General features: G+C 40.8%; 1 long non-coding RNA gene across 1 annotated transcript; it reads left to right on the forward strand.

The window, feature by feature from the left end:
* Positions 1–388: 388 nt before the first annotated feature.
* On the forward strand, positions 389–2,164 carry LOC126615881 (uncharacterized). Its single transcript, XR_007620924.1, has 3 exons — positions 389–1,281; positions 1,365–1,462; positions 1,819–2,164. It is a non-coding gene; the product is annotated as an uncharacterized LOC126615881 (long non-coding RNA).
* The last annotated feature ends 8,224 nt before the right edge of the window (positions 2,165–10,388 follow it).

A 10,388-nucleotide genomic window follows, 5' to 3' on the forward strand; every position in this document is an offset into this window, starting at 1 on the left:
GGCCCAACGCCTATTTGCTAGAACCCGCCAAGTTGAATCATTGGCTGCTGAAGTGATGAGTCTCAAACAGGAGATTAGAGGGCTCAAGCATGAGAATAAGCAGTTGCACCGGCTCGCCCATGACTATGCTACAAACATGAAGAGGAAGCTTGACCAGATGAAGGAATCTGATGGTAAGGTTTTACTTGATCATCAGCGGTTTGTGGGTTTGTTCCAAAGGCATTTATTGCCTTCGTCCTCTAGGGTTGTACCTGGTAATGAAGCTTCAAATGATGAACCTCCAATGCCTCCTCCTTCTGGGGTTTTGTCAAGTACTGAGGCTCCGGATAATCACCCTCCGGTGCTTTCTCTTTCTGGGGCTCTACCGACTGCTGAGACTTCCCCTAAGCAACCTTTGTGAAGGCTCCCTTTTGTTTGTTTATTTTGACTCATGTATATGTACATATTTGTGGCTTATCGAAAATATTAATAAATAAGCTTTGCTTCATTTCAACATATTGTGTTAAATACACCAAAGCCTTCTTCATAAAGTTCTTTGAATTTTTGCTTTTGTTGAAACCTGTATTGTTGAAGCTTTGTGAGTGAAGCATGTAGTTTGAGGTAGTGTTCCCTTAATTTCCCGAGTGAGGAAAACTTCTCGGTTGGAGACTTGAAAAATCCAAGTCACTGAGTGGTTGTGAGACTGCCGAGTATCAAGGTGTAGTAGCATATGGTGGGAGTCCCCCAAGTCTTCAGGCGAAGAGAGTTGCCGAATGAGGTGTCTCGCGTGTTACTAATTTGTCAAAGTAACGAATTCTTGTTTCGATGTCACACATTCGTATATGCTTTATCTAAAAATATTTCCAACTTTTGTGTGTTTGATGCTGCATGCTATTGACTAGACAAGATCAAGTGCAATTAGTAGCTTTTCTCTCTTTTTCATCTTTTCTTTGGTGGAATTGCTTTTCGTTTCCACTAATCAGCCTGAGTGGATGCAAGATAACACCTTTCTCTATAGCTCAGATTGCAAAGTCGTCTTCATGAAAGTTTTTCCTTATCTTGTGAACTACAACATATCCAAATTTGAGATCCATCGGAGTAGTACAACTTCAGAAATTCAAGTATGATGAGTAACTGTTCATCAATGTTCTGTTAATCCGTCAGACTTGTTGTGAGCTTCGAAACTCCATTTTCTCTTGTTCAGATCAACATACTTTCTTCATCGAAGTTGTTCCCTAACTTGTGAACTACAACATATCCAAATTTGAGGTCCCTCGGAGCAGTATAACTCCAGAAATCTAGGTATGATGAGTGACTGTTTATCATTTGTCTGTCAACCCGTCAGATTTGTTGTGAGCTTTGAAACTCTATTTTCTCTTGCTCAGATCAGCATGCTTTCTTCATTGAAGTTGTTCCTCAGCTTGTGAACTACAACATATCCAAATTTGAGATCCCTCGGAGCAGTATGACTCCAGAAATCCAGGTATGATGAATGACTGGTTATTATTTTTCTGTCAACCCGTCAGATTTGTTGTGAGCTTCGAAACTCCATTTTCTCTTGTTCAGATCGGTATACTTTCTTCATTGAAGTTGTTCCTCAGCTCGTGAACTACAACATATCCAAATTTGAGATCCCTCGGAGCAGTATAACTCCAGAAATCCAGGTATGATGAATGACTGGTTATTATTTTTCTGTCAACCCGTCAGATTTGTTGTGAGCTTCGAAACTCCATTTTCTATTGTTCAGATCGGCATGCTTTCTTCATTGAAGTTGTTCCTCATCGTCTCTTTCATAACATATCAAAAATTCAGAATGAACTAATGGTTAAATATTTCCAGATCGTCGAAACATCACAGCAGCTTCGAAATCTGCAAGAATCCGACTGTCATGTTTGGAGCTTCAACACTTTAATTTCCGTCGCTCAAACAGAAATGGTTCCTTCTTGAAAGTTGTTCATATGCTCAAGAACTATAGGGTGTCCAAAATTCAGCTCCATTGGAGAAGAGCAGAGGTTGCAGAAATTTGATAGATGAAAGGAGGCGGAAGAGGGAGAGAGAGAAAAAGTCTCTTGGGTTGGATTTCTATTTTGGGGCAGATTCCAATTTTTGTAGCACCTTCATTATTGATGAATTGCTTGTACTTTTGTCCATTATGAAACTTGGGACTTTGGCTTGTTGTTGGATCTATTATAATATGTTTGGGAACATATATAAGTGAATAAATAAGAAGGAAAATTTTGGGCCCTTGTGGGTGTAAAACAAAAAATGTTTATGTTTACCCAAGTGTTTTTGTACAAGTTCAAGGGCATCTTGGGTTTTGTGAACAAAATTTGTTTATTTGGAGCAAGGTTTTGTGTTGAAGCTTTGTAGGTGAAGCGTTGGTGTTGAAGCTTTCTAGGTGAAGCTTTGATGGTGAAGCTTTGTAGATGAAGCTTTGTAGATGAAGCTTTCTAGGTGAAGCTTTGATGGTGAAGCTTTGTAGATGAAGCTTTCTAGGTGAAGCTTTGATGGTGAAGCTTTGATGGTGAAAGTATGTAGAGGGAGCTTTCTAGGTGAAGATTTTTTAGGTGAAGCTTTGTAGGTGAAGCTTTTTTAAGTGAAGCTTTTCGGGTGAAGTTTTTTTTTTTTGGGTGAAGCTTTGTGGGTGAAGCTTTTTAGGTGAAGCTTTGTGGGTGAAGCTTTGGAGGTGAAGCTTTGGAGGTGAAGCTTTTCGGGTGAAGCTTGTTGGGTGAAGCTTTTTAGGTGAAGCTTTGTGGGTGAAGCTTTTTAGGTGAAGCTTTGTGGGTGAAGCTTTGGAGGTGAAGCTTTTCGGGTGAAGCTTTTTGGGTGAAGCTTTTTAGGTGAAGCTTTGTGGGTGAAGCTTTGGAGGTGAAGCTTTTCGGGTGAAGCTTTTTGGATGAAGCTGTTTTTTTTTTTTTTTTTTTTTTTTTTGGCGCTTGACACGGTCTTCATTTGCTTGTTTTGTAGTGACTGTGGAAGACGGATTGCTTTCTGATTGAGAAGGGTTCTGGCATCGCTTGCTATGAATGTAAAAGAGTGAGGGCTGAGTTGGCTAAATTACCTCTTTATTGAATTCATTGCCAAATGGCCTTCATTACATAGGATGCCGAACGGCTATAGCTCAACACTTGTACATCGTGAGTCTATTTGTAGTAGTACTTCAAGTGATCAGCGTTCCATGGATGGCCAAGGGTCTTGCCATCAGAGCTTCTAAGTGTGTAAGAGCCAGGGCGACTGATGCCAATGACTTCATACGGTCCATCCCAGTTTGGACTAAGTGTGCCTTCACTCGGGACTCTGTTGCAGAGTAATCTTTTCTTTAAGACCCAGTCTCCTATTTTGAAAGAACGAGGCTTGACCCTAGAGTCATAATAGTTGGAGATGCGCTGCTTGTAGGCGACATTCCTCAAGTGAGCTTGGTTTCTGTGTTCCTCGACTAAATCCAAGTTGAGGGTGAGTTGTTTGTCATTTTCACTTTGAATGTAGTTCTGGACTCGGAATGTTGCTTGCTCGAGCTCAACAGGGACAACCGCCTCTGTGCCAAAGGCAAGTGAGAATGGAGTTTCTCCTGTTGAAGTCCGATATGAAGTGCGATATGACCAAAGAACTTGGGGTACAAATTCTGGCCAACAGCCTTTAGCTTTGTCCAAGCTGGTTTTCAAAGTGCGCTTGATTATTTTGTTGATGGCCTCAACTTGTCCATTAGACTGGGGATGAGCTGGAGAGGCAAAGCATAAGTTGATGTTGAACTTAGAGCAGAACAACCTGAACTTCTTGTTGTCAAACTGTCGCCCATTGTCAGTGACTATCGCATTGGGAATGCCGAATCTACAAAGGATGTTCTTCCACACGAAGTCTTCTATCTTTGCCTCAGTAATGGTTGCCAAGGGTTCTACTTCGGCCCACTTTGTGAAGTAGTCCACTGCAACGACTGCGTAACAGACTTTGCCCTTCCCTGCCGGCATTGGGCCGATCAAATCAAGTCCCCACTGGGCGAAGGGCCAAGGGCTGATCATAGGAGTAAGAGGCTCTGGAGGGGAATGAGGAATAGTTGCATATCGTTGACATTTGTCACATGAGCGGGATACTTTGATGGCATCCTGGTGGAGTGTTGGCCAGTAATATCCTTGGCGAAAAGTCTTGTGTGCTAGGGACCGAGATCCAGCATGATCTCCACAGACTCCCTCATGTATTTCCCGAAGGACGATTTCCGCCTCGGCAGGCGTAAGACACCTTAAGTATGGCAGGCTAAAACCTCGCTATTGTGGCGATACCCTTGACGCGGGTTTGACCCACTGCATTGACTGCCTGGGGGCGAGCGCTATTGTGGCGATACCCTTGGTTATCGGGATAGTGTCCCTTACTCTTTTTACTGAAAGGAGAGTGGTGAGGATGGAAATCCTTCCTCTTGCCTTGAAATTGATATGTCTGTTGATTCGGTGAAGCATTATGCAAGGCATGAGGAGGTGCCACTGCTGTTTGGAAAGTCGAGGTCTTCTCATTTAGGTGAATCTGGCTTCCACCTCCCATTTGTTGATAAAGGATGGTTGTAGGGGGTTTCTCCTGATATGTCTTTGCCTCGGCGGAGGCATGGTTATAAGCCTGCGCCATCACCTCAGAGTAAGTCTTCCAAGTATTGGCATTGATCATGTATTTAAAGAAACAATCACGTAGGCCTGCCGTGAAGGCTTTGAGGGCAGTCTTGTCGTCTGCCTCGGCACACCGGGAGTATTCATGGCTGAAGCGGCCAACATACATACGTAATGACTCGTCTGGCTTCTGGCGGATAGTGTACAAGTCATCTGCAGAGTGCAAGCGATCGGTTTGGAAAATGTGTTGGGAAACAAATAGTTTCCTCAATTCCTCAAATGAGTCTACCGTCTCAGGTGTAAGACGACAATACCAATTTAGAGCTCCACTAGAGAGGGTGGAGGGGAAGAGAAGACATCGCTCTTCGTCGGTGTGCATCCGGTATGCCATGGTGGATTCAAAGAGGTTAAGGTGCTCAATCGGGTCCTCTTTTCCAGTATAAAGTTGCAAGCCAAGCTTTTGCTTTGTCTTTGCTTGAAGGGGGGTGTTGAGGATCCTCCTTGTAAGAGGGCCAGGCCTGGGTTGGTTCCAGTCAGGTATTTCAGCCTGACGTTCAGCCTTCAACTTGTTTACTTCCTCAAGAAGTTGTAGGACAAGGGGGTCCTGAGCGGAGTTATGTGTCACTGGAGCTTTCTTTCGTAAATCTCCATCTCCTCTTGGAATTAGGAAGGTTTGATCAAGGGCATGTGATTTTTCCCTGGACTCGCTGTACTGGCTTCCTGGGTATGTCTGTCGGAACACCTCTGAGTCCCCTGTACCCTAATGTCTCTCTGGGACTTGTTGCCCCTTCCCCAAATTGGTGGCCGGCTTGGGCCGTGGCAGGGGACCGAGTCTCTCAGAAATCCTTGGGTCATTAATCTTTGAGCTTATATGGATGGAATTCTCTCGACGTTGCTTCAGGAAATCCCGACAATCGCGAAAGACGGCTTTCGATCCTTCTGCCCCTTCAGCAAAGAGGTGTCTCCCTCCACTTCTCATGGTTCGGGTCGAAGCAACTGGGTTAAGAGAAGCCTCATGTTGATTATCAAGTCGAGGGGTAATCTGTTCCCTATCAGGGATATCTATGTCGAATGCATGTGACCCTCCATGTTGGAGGGCACCCAGTTGATGGTTGACTTCCACGGGGGCAACAAGCTCGCGTGTCTGAGCTTGCCTAGCTTTGTGGAGTGTCTCGAAGAGCTTCTCATATTGCTCCTGGAGGACCTCATTCCTCATTGCTATCTTGTTGTTCTGAGCTTCCAACTCATCGATTTTAGCTTGAAGAATAACTCGTTTTCCTTCCTTCTTTCGTTGTTTCGCACTATGTGCAAGGGGGGTGTCATTCTGTGTGCTGTGGCTTCCTTCGCTTCCCATGCTGGAGAGGGATGCCTGATCAAAAGAAAGTGTACGAATGATAGAAACCAGCTTGACACAGCTGAAGAGAGTAGGAATAAGTGTCGTTTCCCACAGACGGCGCCAAATGTTGATGCACAAAATCAGCGAAGACTTTGGTACAACAGAAAGTGTCAGGTTTTGTGACCTTCGCTTGGTTGCTTGGTTGCTTCAGTCACTAGTGAGGATAAGTACGTAAATGAATAGAGACAGAGAAGCAAACACAGGATGTACGTGGTTCACCCAGATTGGCTACGTCCACGGAGTAGAGGAGTTCTTATTAGTAGTGAAGGGCTTACACAAGTACAAAGGATCAAGCTCTCAATTTAGTGAGTTCTTGTGAATGATTTAACACAAAATGGCATTAGGCAATATTGTGGGGGAATGACCCCTATTTATAGAAAAACTTGTAGCTTTGTCACATTGACATGTGTCATGTTATGATTGGTTCTTGATGTTGACACGTGCTGCGCTCTGATTGGCTTCTAATCTTGACACGTGTCGAGTAGTGATTGGCCTCCTGGTCGGAGGGGAACTTTTCTGGGTCCTTGACAGTATAGCGTTGGCCGGTGCTCGGTAGTTTCGGGATTGGTCAAGTATGGTACAAACATACACTATCTCGGGGGCCCAATCGAGAGTGTGCACTGCCTGAATGCTCAACTTGTGGCTGCTTTCCAAGACGCTGCTTAAGAGGCTCTTCGTCTGCCCTTGTTCTACTTCGGGATATTTCATCGTGGACTCATTGGATCTCAGTGCGTTGCAAAAGTTGATTCACCAAGGTTGTTTGTTGTGCAAGGGCGCTCGTCAATTCTATGACTTGTCGGGACAAGTTTTGTTCGCCATTCGGATTGGAAGAACTTGGATTGAATGCACCTCCTTGAACAATAGAAGGGTGGTTGACTCCAAGTGCAAGATTTGAGTTGAGGAATGTCAAATCTGCGAAGAAATGTGGTGAAAACGCCTCAGCCTCGATGATTGGTCTGGATGGTTGAGATTGTCTCGGGCCGACTTGGGCATCTTAGGAAGCCATGAGAGCAGGCTGGGATGTAGGAGTAGGCTGGATCGCTGGAGCAGGTTGGGCTACGGAAGCAGGCTGGATCACGGGAGCAGGCTGCTCAGTGCGTGGTGCATGCGAATGCGAGGCTTGGGCTTGGGTCTATGCAAACTTGGATGGCACGGCTTGGGCCATGGTGGAACCTCGTGGTAGTGGTGCCACTCTGTTTACGACTGTATTTTGCCTCGTGGATCTCCGCAATCACATTTCTTGAGTATTCGAATTTTCACTTGTGGTATTTTCTAAATTTCTAGCAATTATATTTTTCTTATACGTTTTATCAAAGAACCTTTGCAAGTAAAAAAATCTAATAATAAGAACGTATGAAAAATATTCAAATGGACTAGAAAATAGAGAAAAAACCTTTTTGTGCGAGAGTCTTCTACGAGTATGGATTTCAACTCTCAATGAAAGCACCAATTTGTGGATGCAAATTTTCTCCTCCTCGATCTTGGACGATTTTGCACCTACAAAACAACTAGCGCCTTAGGTTAAGGCCAAAAGCCTCACGCGCCCACGATGAATGGGGGGGCTTTGGCCGAAGAACCTCCGATGCCAAAGTTAGAATTTTAGAGAGAAATAGTTTTAGAGTATTTGGGATTTTTTGTAAGAGAATTGGAATGAATATTTGGTGAAAATAGGAGCCTATTTATAGGGCTAGGTTGGTTCACTTTAGAGAGGAATGTGGCCGGCCACTTAGTAGGGTTTTTAGGTTTTGTTTTGGTTTAATTAGGCAATTAATTGGCTAATTAAACATAAAAGGAAATGTTTAGGTGGTTATGGAATTTTATTGGCTAATAAAAAGGAAGAAATGGTGAAAAAGGTAGAAAAAAGTGATGGATTAGGTTTTGAAATGGGGATAGCCGGCCCTCTAGTGACTTTTAGGTTTGAATGGGTGTTTCAATTTAATAATTAAGGGATTGATTAGGTAATTAATTCCTTAATTAGTCAATTTTTAGGAAATATGAAAGGAATATATTATTTAGCTAATTGATTAGCCAAATAATGGAATATAAAACATATTAAATAAATTAGGTTTTGGGAATTACCTTATAGAAAGGATTTGATGAAATAGGCTTTAAATTGTTACCTATTTTGGGCACTTTTGACTTGGTTGAAAGATGATTGCCCACTGCTCGCGCGTAGGAATCCCGGTATGCCTCAAGGGTATTTTTGTCCTCTTTTGTCCAAAAATCCACGTGGCGCCTAGTTAATGAAGCTAGTGACAATATATGTAACAAGGACATTTTCTTATTAGGATCTTTGTGCAGAATCATTGGAGTGTTTTTGTGCAAATACCATACTGAATGTTGTTGTCGATATTGAACTTAAGTTTGTTCTATGGTCGCCTCTTGCTGATTTTTTGGTCTCTTTCACATTGATAGCCATTAGTTATGCCTCTAATCTAGAAATTCATTGCAAATCTACACATATTGACCAAAAAATAAAAAATAAAAAAAATAAAAAAAATAAAAAAATCTTTTTTTTTCGGGTAGCTTTAGTTGTTTTCATGTCGCACATAGAAAGTGTTGGTTGTGGGATTTGCGCACAACTTAGAATCATGATGTAGTCAACTAGGGTTTTAAAATATTTTAAAAGACTTTAGAATCATGATGTAGTCAACTAGGATTTTAAAAGATTTTAAAAGAATCCATTCAAATACAAGGGTAGTCAATTAAAGGATTTTAAAAGACTTTAGAATCTTGATGTAGTCAACTGAGATTTTAAAGGATTTTTATAGAGTCCATGCAAATCTATAGGTATTAAAAAATTCATAGATTTTGAATGATTTCTTTCAATAAGAGATTTTGTAGGATTTGAAAATGGATTATAAGCATAACAAAATCCTACCTCCATCCCTAGGATTTCTTTTCAAACCCCTCACTCTTTCTCTCTCTCTCTCTCCATTCTGTAACTCAATCTTTCTTCCTCACTCTCCATTTTCTTTCAGACATAGAACTTGCCAACCTAATTTCCTTTCACGTTCATCTATAACCGTCCTAGTTGCAAACTTTAATTTTTTGAATTGTACAATATTTTTTGAATTTTTTATTGGGAACTTTAACGAAAAGCTCTCGGTACTATTCACTTTAACGAAAAACCATATTTTTACACTAAAAAGTCAATCATGGTACTATTCACTTTACCCTTTATTTGTCATTTTCATTAGAACTCAAAAATTTTAAGCCATTTTCATTAGTTTTCCTTTTTTTATTTCCTTTATTTTAGACCGTGTAATAGTATTTCTTGTAATGCTTTGATGGGAAGTGTTAATAACCACTAGCAATTCTTCTAATGATTATGTGTTCTATCTGAATGTGTTAATTTTTTACCAAGTTAATTGAACGCTTTGAAATTACTACTAAGAATCTTATTACCAATTCAAGCTTTCTGTTTTTCTTCGTGTAATCATGTTATTGTAAGGGTCAAGCATCTTCCAAAGCCTATTTATATTGGTAACTGTACTTATACTAAATAACACATTATGAACTAATCAATTGTTGAGGAAAAAGGGTTATTTTTTAGACATTTGATTTAAGAAGCACTACTTGTTTTGATTAGTTAAAATTATTTTTCATAAAGAAATCACAATTCAAATGAGAAAAGAAAAGAAAATACATATTTGATTGGTTTATATTTCCATATCAATATACTTATGCTTACGTTTTTTTTTTTCTTCAGATTGTACACTGAGAAAAGAATTTATGTTGTAGGAGTCAAAAAAGAAATCCTAAGGAATCCATAATAATCTGTCAAAATCCATATAGAATTGTAGAATATATTAAAATCCTTTGAAATCTGTCACTTAAAAAAGTCCATTAAAATCCTCTGAAATCCAAATTGACTACACCCCCCTTAGTTGTTTTCATGTCGCACATAGAAAGTGTTGGTTGTGGGATTTTCACACAACTTTTCCTGCATGAGTGATGAACTCTTGTTAATTTGAAAGTGCCTTAGCAAAGCTTTGGATAAGCTCTTAAGCTCTCTTACAAATTTGGTTGATTTCAAGCGTGCCACTGTTGGCCAAGAACAACAGATTGTTTGTCTAATAGGTCATTTGCTTTCGCCACAAGTAAACTGGCCTTCTTATCAAAAGATTGTTCTTATGGAGGGGTTAAGTCCATATTTAAGTTCTTTTTTATGCCTTGATGATAATGACTTTATATTTTTTTTTTGTATAGAATGCCAACACACTGACCACAAACTTATCAAAGATGATCCAAACCAGTTTGCAATCCTGGTAAGAAAGTAAAGACAGGAAGCCGAGTAAAGAATAAGTGAAAACTGAAAGAGAAGTGCTTGTGAATACTTAAGAAATGTTAACCAAAAGGACATTAAATAACATGAAATGATAAAAACTTGAAAGTAAATGATAAATCCAAGACATCGGGCA

Source organism: Malus sylvestris, chromosome 3 (assembly GCF_916048215.2).
Source record: "Malus sylvestris chromosome 3, drMalSylv7.2, whole genome shotgun sequence".
Taxonomy (NCBI): domain Eukaryota; kingdom Viridiplantae; phylum Streptophyta; class Magnoliopsida; order Rosales; family Rosaceae; genus Malus; species Malus sylvestris.